Source organism: Pseudophryne corroboree, chromosome 2 (genome assembly GCF_028390025.1).
Source record: "Pseudophryne corroboree isolate aPseCor3 chromosome 2, aPseCor3.hap2, whole genome shotgun sequence".
In the NCBI taxonomy this organism is placed as follows: Eukaryota; Metazoa; Chordata; class Amphibia; order Anura; family Myobatrachidae; genus Pseudophryne; species Pseudophryne corroboree.
Window position 1 is genome coordinate 482897611 of NC_086445.1, and position 16539 is coordinate 482914149.

Below are 16539 nucleotides of genomic sequence, written 5' to 3' on the forward strand. Positions count from 1 at the left end.
TCATCTGCTCTTTTCCATATGGAATCTCTCTAAGGACATCACTTGCATTTGTGAAGTATTGAGGGAAGTATGACTTTTTATTTTTGCACCTAAGCAAATTGGTGACCTCTTACCACATTTAATTGAAGCGCACCCTATTGTACCAACTCTTTACACACCCACATTTGATACTCTGGTAATAGGGATTACCATTGGCACAAAGGGGGTAGCGGCTTTGATTGGCGCCTTAATAGCTCTCTATAAAATCTATATAAAATAATCACAAAAACTCCCTAATTTAGAAAGCTGTTTAGGCGACATTATGTTCACACACTTAAAGAGCAGAGAAGAAAAATGCAAAGAAATCTTCCTGACCTCACCATCGGTGATTATCGATGAAGAACTAACCACCATAATGGATCGTCTAGAAAAACTGTTGTTAAAAGAAAATCGTATCTGGTGGGAATGCGCAACTTTAGAGAAATATGTTGCGGACCAAATTATCCCAAAAGGTTTGAGGATTAAGAAATTACCCTCATTTGACGACAGCAGTGAAAAATTCAAAGATGAGTGGATGCGTACGTTGGAGATCTGCTCATATACACTAATAGAACTCATCATGAAAGAACGGAAGGACAAATTGAAAATTATCAAAGAACAAATTACCATAATCCAGACACAAATTGAACCATTCCAAGAAAAGCCAGAATATAAGAAGAAGGAAAAGGAGATCCAACAGAAAATCATGGTGAACACAAAAGAAATCGTAATCAAGAAACAAAAGAAACTTAAACGAGACCATGACTATTATAAGAAAGAGGGTAAGGACCCCTTTATACACATGAAAGACGACAATTCAACAGTCTCTTTTTGGCAGCAGGAGAACTGGAGATTCGGATGAACCACAGACAGGGGAAAAGGCTGACCAGACGTTAGTGACGTGGACGAGGGAACGAGGTTCCGGAGCCGGTTACCCTAAGGTTACATCTTAAAACGCCCACTATACACTCTCTTCTGGTAATCCTCCACTTGCATTACCCTCCATTTGGGGAATTCATTTTAAAGAAGGATTAATTATTAATTTTTTTTTATGTGTATCTTTTTTATGTTATTTGTATTTTAAAAAATTAGTATAATAAATCTTCCCTAAACCAACATACTACACTATATGCTTTTCATCTGCTCTTTTCCATATGGAATCTCTCTAAGGACATCACTTGCATTTGTGAAGTATTGAGGGAAGTATGACTTTTTATTTTTGCACCTAAGCAAATTGGTGACCTCTTACCACATTTAATTGAAGCGCACCCTATTGTACCAACTCTTTACACACCCACATTTGATACTCTGGTAATAGGGATTACCATTGGCACAAAGGGGGTAGCGGCTTTGATTGGCGCCTTAATAGCTCTCTATAAAATCTATATAAAATAATCACAAAAACTCCCTAATTTAGAAAGCTGTTTAGGCGACATTATGTTCACACACTTAAAGAGCAGAGAAGAAAAATGCAAAGAAATCTTCCTGACCTCACCATCGGTGATTATCGATGAAGAACTAACCACCATAATGGATCGTCTAGAAAAACTGTTGTTAAAAGAAAATCGTATCTGGTGGGAATGCGCAACTTTAGAGAAATATGTTGCGGACCAAATTATCCCAAAAGGTTTGAGGATTAAGAAATTACCCTCATTTGACGACAGCAGTGAAAAATTCAAAGATGAGTGGATGCGTACGTTGGAGATCTGCTCATATACACTAATAGAACTCATCATGAAAGAACGGAAGGACAAATTGAAAATTATCAAAGAACAAATTACCATAATCCAGACACAAATTGAACCATTCCAAGAAAAGCCAGAATATAAGAAGAAGGAAAAGGAGATCCAACAGAAAATCATGGTGAACACAAAAGAAATCGTAATCAAGAAACAAAAGAAACTTAAACGAGACCATGACTATTATAAGAAAGAGGGTAAGGACCCCTTTATACACATGAAAGACGACAATTCAACAGTCTCTTTTTGGCAGCAGGAGAACTGGAGATTCGGATGAACCACAGACAGGGGAAAAGGCTGACCAGACGTTAGTGACGTGGACGAGGGAACGAGGTTCCGGAGCCGGTTACCCTAAGGTTACATCTTAAAACGCCCACTATACACTCTCTTCTGGTAATCCTCCACTTGCATTACCCTCCATTTGGGGAATTCATTTTAAAGAAGGATTAATTATTAATTTTTTTTTATGTGTATCTTTTTTATGTTATTTGTATTTTAAAAAATTAGTATAATAAATCTTCCCTAAACCAACATACTACACTATATGCTTTTCATCTGCTCTTTTCCATATGGAATCTCTCTAAGGACATCACTTGCATTTGTGAAGTATTGAGGGAAGTATGACTTTTTATTTTTGCACCTAAGCAAATTGGTGACCTCTTACCACATTTAATTGAAGCGCACCCTATTGTACCAACTCTTTACACACCCACATTTGATACTCTGGTAATAGGGATTACCATTGGCACAAAGGGGGTAGCGGCTTTGATTGGCGCCTTAATAGCTCTCTATAAAATCTATATAAAATAATCACAAAAACTCCCTAATTTAGAAAGCTGTTTAGGCGACATTATGTTCACACACTTAAAGAGCAGAGAAGAAAAATGCAAAGAAATCTTCCTGACCTCACCATCGGTGATTATCGATGAAGAACTAACCACCATAATGGATCGTCTAGAAAAACTGTTGTTAAAAGAAAATCGTATCTGGTGGGAATGCGCAACTTTAGAGAAATATGTTGCGGACCAAATTATCCCAAAAGGTTTGAGGATTAAGAAATTACCCTCATTTGACGACAGCAGTGAAAAATTCAAAGATGAGTGGATGCGTACGTTGGAGATCTGCTCATATACACTAATAGAACTCATCATGAAAGAACGGAAGGACAAATTGAAAATTATCAAAGAACAAATTACCATAATCCAGACACAAATTGAACCATTCCAAGAAAAGCCAGAATATAAGAAGAAGGAAAAGGAGATCCAACAGAAAATCATGGTGAACACAAAAGAAATCGTAATCAAGAAACAAAAGAAACTTAAACGAGACCATGACTATTATAAGAAAGAGGGTAAGGACCCCTTTATACACATGAAAGACGACAATTCAACAGTCTCTTTTTGGCAGCAGGAGAACTGGAGATTCGGATGAACCACAGACAGGGGAAAAGGCTGACCAGACGTTAGTGACGTGGACGAGGGAACGAGGTTCCGGAGCCGGTTACCCTAAGGTTACATCTTAAAACGCCCACTATACACTCTCTTCTGGTAATCCTCCACTTGCATTACCCTCCATTTGGGGAATTCATTTTAAAGAAGGATTAATTATTAATTTTTTTTATGTGTATCTTTTTTATGTTATTTGTATTTTAAAAAATTAGTATAATAAATCTTCCCTAAACCAACATACTACACTATATGCTTTTCATCTGCTCTTTTCCATATGGAATCTCTCTAAGGACATCACTTGCATTTGTGAAGTATTGAGGGAAGTATGACTTTTTATTTTTGCACCTAAGCAAATTGGTGACCTCTTACCACATTTAATTGAAGCGCACCCTATTGTACCAACTCTTTACACATCCTTTGACATGAGCACATTATCAATGTTTTTGGGCACATTGCATCATGCCACATGACAATAGCAGTACACATGGAGCCATAAGAAAATCTGTCATTAACAAGCATTAAAAACAACCACTCAGCTTGCAATCTCTTCCTCCATTTCTCCCATGATAGAAGAAAAGGAACAGTCATCAAAAGCAAACAGCAGCTACAATGAAGCAGCACTGAGAGCTCACTTCGCGCTCAGAAAAGATTACTATTGCTCTTCCTCATGGTTGGTAGGTCTGGACACTTTAGAACACATTTCCAAAAGTTAAAAACTATAGAAATGATCCCTGAAAGTATAGTCTTAACCATAACAGCCTAGCATTTTTACTGCTGTGGGAAGGAGAGTCTTTTTAATATAATGGAGATTTTTAAAATGATCTCACAGTTGAACATATCTTGAATATATCAGATAGTAAGAAACTATGCTGCCTTTAAAATGTGGACCAACGATGGACTCAGCTTTTCTTACAGAATGTATTCTTCTATGATTGTGCACTCACTTGCTCATCTGCATATTTAAGATACTCTGGCCAACCAGGAAGCACCTCTGAAACAGCCGAGACACAGCTTAAAGCAGCAACAACAGCCTCAGCTAATAACAGACTATGCACACAGAATGTCAGGATCACAAAACCAAACATATGTTATAGAGAAAAACAAAGTCTAAACACGTGCTTTTCTGGCATGGTGACAATTCTGCTTGGTAGATCACTAACGATCATGTTATATTTGCTGTGGGATGGGTGCTTTTGTTTCTGTTCCTCTACTGTTAGTTCATTTTACGCTGGGGGGATGTTCGATGCAACAGAACCTCATATGTAGGCTGGTATTTGAAGAGTAATAAGAGCGATAGATTACATAATATTAATGTAACAAAGATACTACCTTTTATATCTTTCTTTTATGACAAAAATGAGTAAACATGGGGAATAAACACGACAAATGACATACAAACCACCTCCTGCTTGCTTTTGGGTGTAATTTGTAATAAAACCATAAAGATATTCAAATGAACCATGTTAGTTTCACTGCTAGCCTTCATTTGGCATGGATTTCCTCTAAATGGTTTTCATCTTAAAAAAAAGGGGGTTCCCCGAAATATGTACTGAAATGTTGCAACTACTCTACCTTACATCACAAATGCTTCCAAAATAATGTGTCCTCTGCTCCCCGGAAGGCTTCCCATCACGCCACAGCAGGTATGGACATCGGAAGCCTGGCATTAATTGGTTGCCGGGCTGATGACATCAAACGCAGCCATGCACATTGAATGATTGCAATGGTGTAACCATCAATTGCTTTACTGTGAACATGTGTAGAATCTTTCAGAGCTTTGTGCAAGCGTGCATTTACCTGAGCTGCGGACACCCCTTTCCGGGTGTCCGCAAATGCACAGAAGTACCTGAACATCGGATTGGCAACCATCGAATCCTCGCAATTTAGTGGAAAAGGGTACTTTGATCGAATTGGAAAGACTGTTGATTGGTAGCCATCGACCTCAAACGTCCATCCCTATGTCTTGTGAGCATGTACATAAATAGGTTGTGAAACAGAGGGTCTAATTCAGAGTTGTACGCAAACGCAGCCGTTTCCATACAACTGTGATGTTTGGTGATCTGTGACTGCGAGATTGCTCGCAGGGCCCCCTAAGCCTCAACATGATTCACATGCTGTGGCCAAAATGGTGTTATCCCACCCCTGTTTTGTAGGCTTGCCGAGGCCAGGGTCTGCATCCTCCAGTGCAGAATTCCTGGTCTTGGCAGAGTGAAACCCCAGGCCATCCTGAGTAACCTGGTTGCTCAGATGGGCGATGTTCACGCAAGTGATCTAATGGCTGCTACTGCTTGCCGTACAACTTATAATCAGACCTAGAAACTCAGCACTTACACTGGACCAGGGCCATAACTAGGGGTCTGCGATCGGTGCTGCCCTGCAGTCAGTATTGCTGCAGCAGTGCCACCTGGAGTGCCCTTTGGATGCTTCAGGCAGGAGCCCTACAGTACGTACAACAGCTCGAAGCGTCCTCAGGGTGCTTCTGCATCCAAAGAGACAGCATCGGATCAATTGCGTAAACATCAACCGAGTACTCAGGATGGCCAGGCTGTTTGCGCTGCTGGGGCCAGGAAATTTGCATCAGACGATGCAGAGCCTGGCCTCGCCACTCCCAGAAAATAGAGGTACAACTTCCTGTTTTAGTGAAATCTACCCACCCCACACGTCTGCAGACTGTCCATCAGACTTGCGTCACAGAGGACACTGCGTGCGATCACACATGCGCCCACCATCGTAGACGTACATAAACCATTTGCTTTATGTACATCTTTGAATCAAGTCCTGCATACAGAGCAGTGGACATGATGCCGTGACAGAGGGTTGGACTGTCCAGCAGGGGCACAGGGGAAACCCTCGGCGGGCCCCACCTTCTCTTCTAGGGATCAGGTTCCAGATTGTGCACTTGAATGATAGATTACGCACATGTTGCCTTATAGTGCACAGGACTATGGTGTTTTTTCTGCATTACTGTTATTAATCTGGTACATTATTAAGCATGAACAAGCAGTTTTTACTATAAAATGATTAGCCAAGCCTCTGTGGCAGCTGGCCACCCCCCCCCCCCCCCCCCCCCTCTGGAGACTGTCCACATCCTAAAATACGGTCCCCTACCATTGCAGTTCCCCGGTGGGCCCTTCATGCCCAAGGCAGACACTGCCGCGACAGGAGACTCGGGTGTATGGATGCAGTAGAGGGGGACACTGCCGTGACAGGAGTGCCAGGTGCCTATGTGCAGAGAAGGGGACAATGCCATGAGTCGTGACAGTTTTGCTTTTATTTTTTTGTGCTGGAGCTCAGAGCAGAGAGCTGCAGTGTTACATGGAGCACCACCTGCTGGCCATTCATGCAGAACTGCACTTGCCATATAGTGTTAAGAATACTTCCAGTTTGAAGTGACAATCCCCAAATAAGCTTCACTTGAAAATATTTTGAAGATATAAAGCCAGCTCAGTAATAGGGATAAATCACTACTAATGTGCCTGAATTTGCCACACAACAGGAATGGACATCAGAAAGCAATGATCCACAATCATCAATATTTTTTTTGTTCCCTCCAATTGACAGTCCTTTTCAATTTGATTCTGTAGAAGTGGAAACCATCAGCCCCTTTGTTCCGATGGCTTGTTCCTAATGTTTGGTGATGTCACCATGTCCCTTGCAGGGATCCTTTGACATGAGCACATTATCAATGTTTTTGGGCACATTGCATCATGCCACATGACAATAGCAGTACACATGGAGCCATAAGAAAATCTGTCATTAACAAGCATTAAAAACAACCCCTCAGCTTGTAATCTCTTCCTCCATTTCTCCCATGATAGAAGAAAAGGAACGGTCATCAAAAGCAAACAGCAGCTACAATGAAGCAGCACTGAGAGCTCACTTCGCGCTCAGAAAAGATTACTATTGCTCTTCCTCATGGTTGGTAGGTCTGGACACTTTAGAGCACATTTCCAAAAGTTAAAAACTATAGAAATGATCCCTGAAAGTATAGTCTTAACCATTACAGCCTAGCATTTTTACTGCTGTGGGAAGGAGAGTCTTTTTAATATAATGGAGATTTTTAAAATGATCTCACAGTTGAACATATCTTGAATATATCAGATAGTAAGAAACTATGCTGCCTTTAAAATGTGGACCAACGATGGACTCAGCTTTTCTTACAGAATGTATTCTTCTATGATTGTGCACTCACTTGCTCATCTGCATATTTAAGATACTCTGGCCAACCAGGAAGCACCTCTGAAACAGCCGAGACACAGCTTAAAGCAGCAACAACAGCCTCAGCTAATAACGGACTATGCACACAGAATGTCAGGATCACAAAACCAAACATATGTTATAGAGAAAAACAAAGTCTAAACACGTGCTTTTCTGGCATGGTGACAATTCTGCTTGGTAGATCACTAACGATCATGTTATATTTGCTGTGGGATGGGTGCTTTTGTTTCTGTTCCTCTACTGTTAGTTCATTTTACGCTGGGGGGATGTTCGATGCAACAGAACCTCATATGTAGGCTGGTATTTGAAGAGTAATAAGAGCGATAGATTACATAATATTAATGTAACAAAGATACTACCTTTTATATCTTTCTTTTATGACAAAAATGAGTAAACATGGGGAATAAACACGACAAATGACATACAAACCACCTCCTGCTTGCTTTTGGGTGTAATTTGTAAGAAAACCATAAAGATATTCAAATGAACCATGTTAGTTTCACTGCTAGCCTTCATTTGGCATGGATTTCCTCTAAATGGTTTTCATCTTAAAAAAAAGGGGGTTCCCCGAAATATGTACTGAAATGTTGCAACTACTCTACCTTACATCACAAATGCTTCCAAAATAATGTGTCCTCTGCTCCCCGGAAGGCTTCCCATCACGCCACAGCAGGTATGGACATCGGAAGCCTGGCATTAATTGGTTGCCGGGCTGATGACATCAAACGCAGCCATGCACATTGAATGATTGCAATGGTGTAACCATCAATTGCTTTACTGTGAACATGTGTAGAATCTTTCAGAGCTTTGTGCAAGCGTGCATTTACCTGAGCTGCGGACACCCCATTCCGGGTGTCCGCAAATGCACAGAAGTACCTGAACATCGGATTGGCAACCATCGAATCCTCGCAATTTAGTGGAAAAGGGTACTTTGATCGAATTGGAAAGACTGTTGATTGGTAGCCATCGACCTCAAACGTCCATCCCTATGTCTTGTGAGCATGTACATAAATAGGTTGTGAAACAGAGGGTCTAATTCAGAGTTGTACGCAAACGCAGCCGTTTCCATACAACTGTGATGTTTGGTGATCTGTGACTGCGAGATTGCTCGCAGGGCCCCCTAAGCCTCAACATGATTCACATGCTGTGGCCAAAATGGTGTTATCCCACCCCTGTTTTGTAGGCTTGCCGAGGCCAGGGTCTGCATCCTCCAGTGCAGAATTCCTGGTCTTGGCAGAGTGAAACCCCAGGCCATCCTGAGTAACCTGGTTGCTCAGATGGGCGATGTTCACGCAAGTGATCTAATGGCTGCTACTGCTTGCCGTACAACTTATAATCAGACCTAGAAACTCAGCACTTACACTGGACCAGGGCCATAACTAGGGGTCTGCGATCGGTGCTGCCCTGCAGTCAGTATTGCTGCAGCAGTGCCACCTGGAGTGCCCTTTGGATGCTTCAGGCAGGAGCCCTACAGTACGTACAACAGCTCGAAGCGTCCTCAGGGTGCTTCTGCATCCAAAGAGACAGCATCGGATCAATTGCGTAAACATCAACCGAGTACTCAGGATGGCCAGGCTGTTTGCGCTGCTGGGGCCAGGAAATTTGCATCAGACGATGCAGAGCCTGGCCTCGCCACTCCCAGAAAATAGAGGTACAACTTCCTGTTTTAGTGAAATCTACCCACCCCACACGTCTGCAGACTGTCCATCAGACTTGCGTCACAGAGGACACTGCGTGCGATCACACATGCGCCCACCATCGTAGACGTACATAAACCATTTGCTTTATGTACATCTTTGAATCAAGTCCTGCATACAGAGCAGTGGACATGATGCCGTGACAGAGGGTTGGACTGTCCAGCAGGGGCACAGGGGAAACCCTCGGCGGGCCCCACCTTCTCTTCTAGGGATCAGGTTCCAGATTGTGCACTTGAATGATAGATTCCGCACATGTTGCCTTATAGTGCACAGGACTATGGTGTTTTTTCTGCATTACTGTTATTAATCTGGTACATTATTAAGCATGAACAAGCAGTTTTTACTATAAAATGATTAGCCAAGCCTCTGTGGCAGCTGGCCACCCCCCCCTCTGGAGACTGTCCACATCCTAAAATACGGTCCCCTACCATTGCAGTTCCCCGGTGGGCCCTTCATGCCCAAGGCAGACACTGCCGCGACAGGAGACTCGGGTGTATGGATGCAGTAGAGGGGGACACTGCCGTGACAGGAGTGCCAGGTGCCTATGTGCAGAGAAGGGGACAATGCCATGAGTCGTGACAGTTTTGCTTTTATTTTTTTGTGCTGGAGCTCAGAGCAGAGAGCTGCAGTGTTACATGGAGCACCACCTGCTGGCCATTCATGCAGAACTGCACTTGACATATAGTGTTAAGAATACTTCCAGTTTGAAGTGACAATCCCCAAATAAGCTTCACTTGAAAATATTTTGAAGATATAAAGCCAGCTCAGTAATAGGGATAAATCACTACTAATGTGCCTGAATTTGCCACACAACAGGAATGGACATCAGAAAGCAATGATCCACAATCATCAATATTTTTTTTGTTCCCTCCAATTGACAGTCCTTTTCAATTTGATTCTGTAGAAGTGGAAACCATCGGCCCCTTTGTTCCGATGGCTTGTTCCTAATGTTTGGTGATGTCACCATGTCCCTTGCAGGGATCCTTTGACATGAGCACATTATCAATGTTTTTGGGCACATTGCATCATGCCACATGACAATAGCAGTACACATGGAGCCATAAGAAAATCTGTCATTAACAAGCATTAAAAACAACCACTCAGCTTGTAATCTCTTCCTCCATTTCTCCCATGATAGAAGAAAAGGAACGGTCATCAAAAGCAAACAGCAGCTACAATGAAGCAGCACTGAGAGCTCACTTCGCGCTCAGAAAAGATTACTATTGCTCTTCCTCATGGTTGGTAGGTCTGGACACTTTAGAGCACATTTCCAAAAGTTAAAACCTATAGAAATGATCCCTGAAAGTATAGTCTTAACCATAACAGCCTAGCATTTTTACTGCTGTGGGAAGGAGAGTCTTTTTAATATAATGGAGATTTTTAAAATGATCTCACAGTTGAACATATCTTGAATATATCAGATAGTAAGAAACTATGCTGCCTTTAAAATGTGGACCAACGATGGACTCAGCTTTTCTTACAGAATGTATTCTTCTATGATTGTGCACTCACTTGCTCATCTGCATATTTAAGATACTCTGGCCAACCAGGAAGCACCTCTGAAACAGCCGAGACACAGCTTAAAGCAGCAACAACAGCCTCAGCTAATAACGGACTATGCACACAGAATGTCAGGATCACAAAACCAAACATATGTTATAGAGAAAAACAAAGTCTAAACACGTGCTTTTCTGGCATGGTGACAATTCTGCTTGGTAGATCACTAACGATCATGTTATATTTGCTGTGGGATGGGTGCTTTTGTTTCTGTTCCTCCACTGTTAGTTCATTTTACGCTGGGGGGATGTTCGATGCAACAGAACCTCATATGTAGGCTGGTATTTGAAGAGTAATAAGAGCGATAGATTACATAATATTAATGTAACAAAGATACTACCTTTTATATCTTTCTTTTATGACAAAAATGAGTAAACATGGGGAATAAACACGACAAATGACATACAAACCACCTCCTGCTTGCTTTTGGGTGTAATTTGTAATAAAACCATAAAGATATTCAAATGAACCATGTTAGTTTCACTGCTAGCCTTCATTTGGCATGGATTTCCTTTAAATGGTTTTCATCTTAAAAAAAAGGGGGTTCCCCGAAATATGTACTGAAATGTTGCAACTACTCTACCTTACATCACAAATGCTTCCAAAATAATGTGTCCTCTGCTCCCCGGAAGGCTTCCCATCACGCCACAGCAGGTATGGACATCGGAAGCCTGGCATTAATTGGTTGCCGGGCTGATGACATCAAACGCAGCCATGCACATTGAATGATTGCAATGGTGTAACCATCAATTGCTTTACTGTGAACATGTGTAGAATCTTTCAGAGCTTTGTGCAAGCGTGCATTTACCTGAGCTGCGGACACCCCTTTCCGGGTGTCCGCAAATGCACAGAAGTACCTGAACATCGGATTGGCAACCATCGAATCCTCGCAATTTAGTGGAAAAGGGTACTTTGATCGAATTGGAAAGACTGTTGATTGGTAGCCATCGACCTCAAACGTCCATCCCTATGTCTTGTGAGCATGTACATAAATAGGTTGTGAAACAGAGGGTCTAATTCAGAGTTGTACGCAAACGCAGCCGTTTCCATACAACTGTGATGTTTGGTGATCTGTGACTGCGAGATTGCTCGCAGGGCCCCCTAAGCCTCAACATGATTCACATGCTGTGGCCAAAATGGTGTTATCCCACCCCTGTTTTGTAGGCTTGCCGAGGCCAGGGTCTGCATCCTCCAGTGCAGAATTCCTGGTCTTGGCAGAGTGAAACCCCAGGCCATCCTGAGTAACCTGGTTGCTCAGATGGGCGATGTTCACGCAAGTGATCTAATGGCTGCTACTGCTTGCCGTACAACTTATAATCAGACCTAGAAACTCAGCACTTACACTGGACCAGGGCCATAACTAGGGGTCTGCGATCGGTGCTGCCCTGCAGTCAGTATTGCTGCAGCAGTGCCACCTGGAGTGCCCTTTGGATGCTTCAGGCAGGAGCCCTACAGTACGTACAACAGCTCGAAGCGTCCTCAGGGTGCTTCTGCATCCAAAGAGACAGCATCGGATCAATTGCGTAAACATCAACCGAGTACTCAGGATGGCCAGGCTGTTTGCGCTGCTGGGGCCAGGAAATTTGCATCAGACGATGCAGAGCCTGGCCTCGCCACTCCCAGAAAATAGAGGTACAACTTCCTGTTTTAGTGAAATCTACCCACCCCACACGTCTGCAGACTGTCCATCAGACTTGCGTCACAGAGGACACTGCGTGCGATCACACATGCGCCCACCATCGTAGACGTACATAAACCATTTGCTTTATGTACATCTTTGAATCAAGTCCTGCATACAGAGCAGTGGACATGATGCCGTGACAGAGGGTTGGACTGTCCAGCAGGGGCACAGGGGAAACCCTCGGCGGGCCCCACCTTCTCTTCTAGGGATCAGGTTCCAGATTGTGCACTTGAATGATAGATTACGCACATGTTGCCTTATAGTGCACAGGACTATGGTGTTTTTTCTGCATTACTGTTATTAATCTGGTACATTATTAAGCATGAACAAGCAGTTTTTACTATAAAATGATTAGCCAAGCCTCTGTGGCAGCTGGCCACCCCCCCCCCCCCCCCCCCTCTGGAGACTGTCCACATCCTAAAATACGGTCCCCTACCATTGCAGTTCCCCGGTGGGCCCTTCATGCCCAAGGCAGACACTGCCGCGACAGGAGACTCGGGTGTATGGATGCAGTAGAGGGGGACACTGCCGTGACAGGAGTGCCAGGTGCCTATGTGCAGAGAAGGGGACAATGCCATGAGTCGTGACAGTTTTGCTTTTATTTTTTTGTGCTGGAGCTCAGAGCAGAGAGCTGCAGTGTTACATGGAGCACCACCTGCTGGCCATTCATGCAGAACTGCACTTGCCATATAGTGTTAAGAATACTTCCAGTTTGAAGTGACAATCCCCAAATAAGCTTCACTTGAAAATATTTTGAAGATATAAAGCCAGCTCAGTAATAGGGATAAATCACTACTAATGTGCCTGAATTTGCCACACAACAGGAATGGACATCAGAAAGCAATGATCCACAATCATCAATATTTTTTTTGTTCCCTCCAATTGACAGTCCTTTTCAATTTGATTCTGTAGAAGTGGAAACCATCGGCCCCTTTGTTCCGATGGCTTGTTCCTAATGTTTGGTGATGTCACCATGTCCCTTGCAGGGATCCTTTGACATGAGCACATTATCAATGTTTTTGGGCACATTGCATCATGCCACATGACAATAGCAGTACACATGGAGCCATAAGAAAATCTGTCATTAACAAGCATTAAAAACAACCAGTCAGCTTGTAATCTCTTCCTCCATTTCTCCCATGATAGAAGAAAAGGAACGGTCATCAAAAGCAAACAGCAGCTACAATGAAGCAGCACTGAGAGCTCACTTCGCGCTCAGAAAAGATTACTATTGCTCTTCCTCATGGTTGGTAGGTCTGGACACTTTAGAGCACATTTCCAAAAGTTAAAACCTATAAAAATGATCCCTGAAAGTATAGTCTTAACCATAACAGCCTAGCATTTTTACTGCTGTGGGAAGGAGAGTCTTTTTAATATAATGGAGATTTTTAAAATGATCTCACAGTTGAACATATCTTGAAGATAGTAAGAAACTATGCTGCCTTTAAAATGTGGACCAACGATGGACTCAGCTTTTCTTACAGAATGTATTCTTCTATGATTGTGCACTCACTTGCTCATCTGCATATTTAAGATACTCTGGCCAACCAGGAAGCACCTCTGAAACAGCCGAGACACAGCTTAAAGCAGCAACAACAGCCTCAGCTAATAACGGACTATGCACACAGAATGTCAGGATCACAAAACCAAACATATGTTATAGAGAAAAACAAAGTCTAAACACGTGCTTTTCTGGCATGGTGACAATTCTGCTTGGTAGATCACTAACGATCATGTTATATTTGCTGTGGGATGGGTGCTTTTGTTTCTGTTCCTCTACTGTTAGTTCATTTTACGCTGGGGGGATGTTCGATGCAACAGAACCTCATATGTAGGCTGGTATTTGAAGAGTAATAAGAGCGATAGATTACATAATATTAATGTAACAAAGATACTACCTTTTATATCTTTCTTTTATGACAAAAATGAGTAAACATGGGGAATAAACACGACAAATGACATACAAACCACCTCCTGCTTGCTTTTGGGTGTAATTTGTAATAAAACCATAAAGATATTCAAATGAACCATGTTAGTTTCACTGCTAGCCTTCATTTGGCATGGATTTCCTCTAAATGGTTTTCATATTAAAAAAAAGGGGGTTCCCCGAAATATGTACTGAAATGTTGCAACTACTCTACCTTACATCACAAATGCTTCCAAAATAATGTGTCCTCTGCTCCCCGGAAGGCTTCCCATCACGCCACAGCAGGTATGGACATCGGAAGCCTGGCATTAATTGGTTGCCGGGCTGATGACATCAAACGCAGCCATGCACATTGAATGATTGCAATGGTGTAACCATCAATTGCTTTACTGTGAACATGTGTAGAATCTTTCAGAGCTTTGTGCAAGCGTGCATTTACCTGAGCTGCGGACACCCCTTTCCGGGTGTCCGCAAATGCACAGAAGTACCTGAACATCGGATTGGCAACCATCGAATCCTCGCAATTTAGTGGAAAAGGGTACTTTGATCGAATTGGAAAGACTGTTGATTGGTAGCCATCGACCTCAAACGTCCATCCCTATGTCTTGTGAGCATGTACATAAATAGGTTGTGAAACAGAGGGTCTAATTCAGAGTTGTACGCAAACGCAGCCGTTTCCATACAACTGTGATGTTTGGTGATCTGTGACTGCGAGATTGCTCGCAGGGCCCCCTAAGCCTCAACATGATTCACATGCTGTGGCCAAAATGGTGTTATCCCACCCCTGTTTTGTAGGCTTGCCGAGGCCAGGGTCTGCGTCCTCCAGTGCAGAATTCCTGGTCTTGGCAGAGTGAAACCCCAGGCCATCCTGAGTAACCTGGTTGCTCAGATGGGCGATGTTCACGCAAGTGATCTAATGGCTGCTACTGCTTGCCGTACAACTTATAATCAGACCTAGAAACTCAGCACTTACACTGGACCAGGGCCATAACTAGGGGTCTGCGATCGGTGCTGCCCTGCAGTCAGTATTGCTGCAGCAGTGCCACCTGGAGTGCCCTTTGGATGCTTCAGGCAGGAGCCCTACAGTACGTACAACAGCTCGAAGCGTCCTCAGGGTGCTTCTGCATCCAAAGAGACAGCATCGGATCAATTGCGTAAACATCAACCGAGTACTCAGGATGGCCAGGCTGTTTGCGCTGCTGGGGCCAGGAAATTTGCATCAGACGATGCAGAGCCTGGCCTCGCCACTCCCAGAAAATAGAGGTACAACTTCCTGTTTTAGTGAAATCTACCCACCCCACACGTCTGCAGACTGTCCATCAGACTTGCGTCACAGAGGACACTGCGTGCGATCACACATGCGCCCACCATCGTAGACGTACATAAACCATTTGCTTTATGTACATCTTTGAATCAAGTCCTGCATACAGAGCAGTGGACATGATGCCGTGACAGAGGGTTGGACTGTCCAGCAGGGGCACAGGGGAAACCCTCGGCGGGCCCCACCTTCTCTTCTAGGGATCAGGTTCCAGATTGTGCACTTGAATGATAGATTACGCACATGTTGCCTTATAGTGCACAGGACTATGGTGTTTTTTCTGCATTACTGTTATTAATCTGGTACATTATTAAGCATGAACAAGCAGTTTTTACTATAAAATGATTAGCCAAGCCTCTGTGGCAGCTGGCCACCCCCCCCCTCTGGAGACTGTCCACATCCTAAAATACGGTCCCCTACCATTGCAGTTCCCCGGTGGGCCCTTCATGCCCAAGGCAGACACTGCCGCGACAGGAGACTCGGGTGTATGGATGCAGTAGAGGGGGACACTGCCGTGACAGGAGTGCCAGGTGCCTATGTGCAGAGAAGGGGACAATGCCATGAGTCGTGACAGTTTTGCTTTTATTTTTTTGTGCTGGAGCTCAGAGCAGAGAGCTGCAGTGTTACATGGAGCACCACCTGCTGGCCATTCATGCAGAACTGCACTTGCCATATAGTGTTAAGAATACTTCCAGTTTGAAGTGACAATCCCCAAATAAGCTTCACTTGAAAATATTTTGAAGATATAAAGCCAGCTCAGTAATAGGGATAAATCACTACTAATGTGCCTGAATTTGCCACACAACAGGAATGGACATCAGAAAGCAATGATCCACAATCATCAATATTTTTTTTGTTCCCTCCAATTGACAGTCCTTTTCAATTTGATTCTGTAGAAGTGGAAACCTTCGGCCCCTTTGTTCCGATGGCTTGTTC

At 43.3% G+C, this 16539-nt stretch overlaps 4 non-coding genes across 4 annotated transcripts; all 4 read right to left on the minus strand.

The window, feature by feature from the left end:
* Window positions 1-3732: 3732 nt before the first annotated feature.
* On the minus strand, window positions 3733-3952 carry LOC135052981 (small nucleolar RNA U3). Its single transcript, XR_010242395.1, has one exon. It is a non-coding gene; the product is annotated as a small nucleolar RNA U3 (small nucleolar RNA).
* A 3028-nt stretch (window positions 3953-6980) lies between these two features.
* On the minus strand, window positions 6981-7200 carry LOC135052986 (small nucleolar RNA U3). The gene has a single exon (XR_010242400.1). It is a non-coding gene; the product is annotated as a small nucleolar RNA U3 (small nucleolar RNA).
* A 3015-nt stretch (window positions 7201-10215) lies between these two features.
* On the minus strand, window positions 10216-10435 carry LOC135053021 (small nucleolar RNA U3). Its single transcript, XR_010242429.1, has one exon. It is a non-coding gene; the product is annotated as a small nucleolar RNA U3 (small nucleolar RNA).
* A 3026-nt stretch (window positions 10436-13461) lies between these two features.
* Window positions 13462-13681, minus strand: LOC135053049 (small nucleolar RNA U3). Its single transcript, XR_010242450.1, has one exon. It is a non-coding gene; the product is annotated as a small nucleolar RNA U3 (small nucleolar RNA).
* Window positions 13682-16539: the final 2858 nt, after the last annotated feature.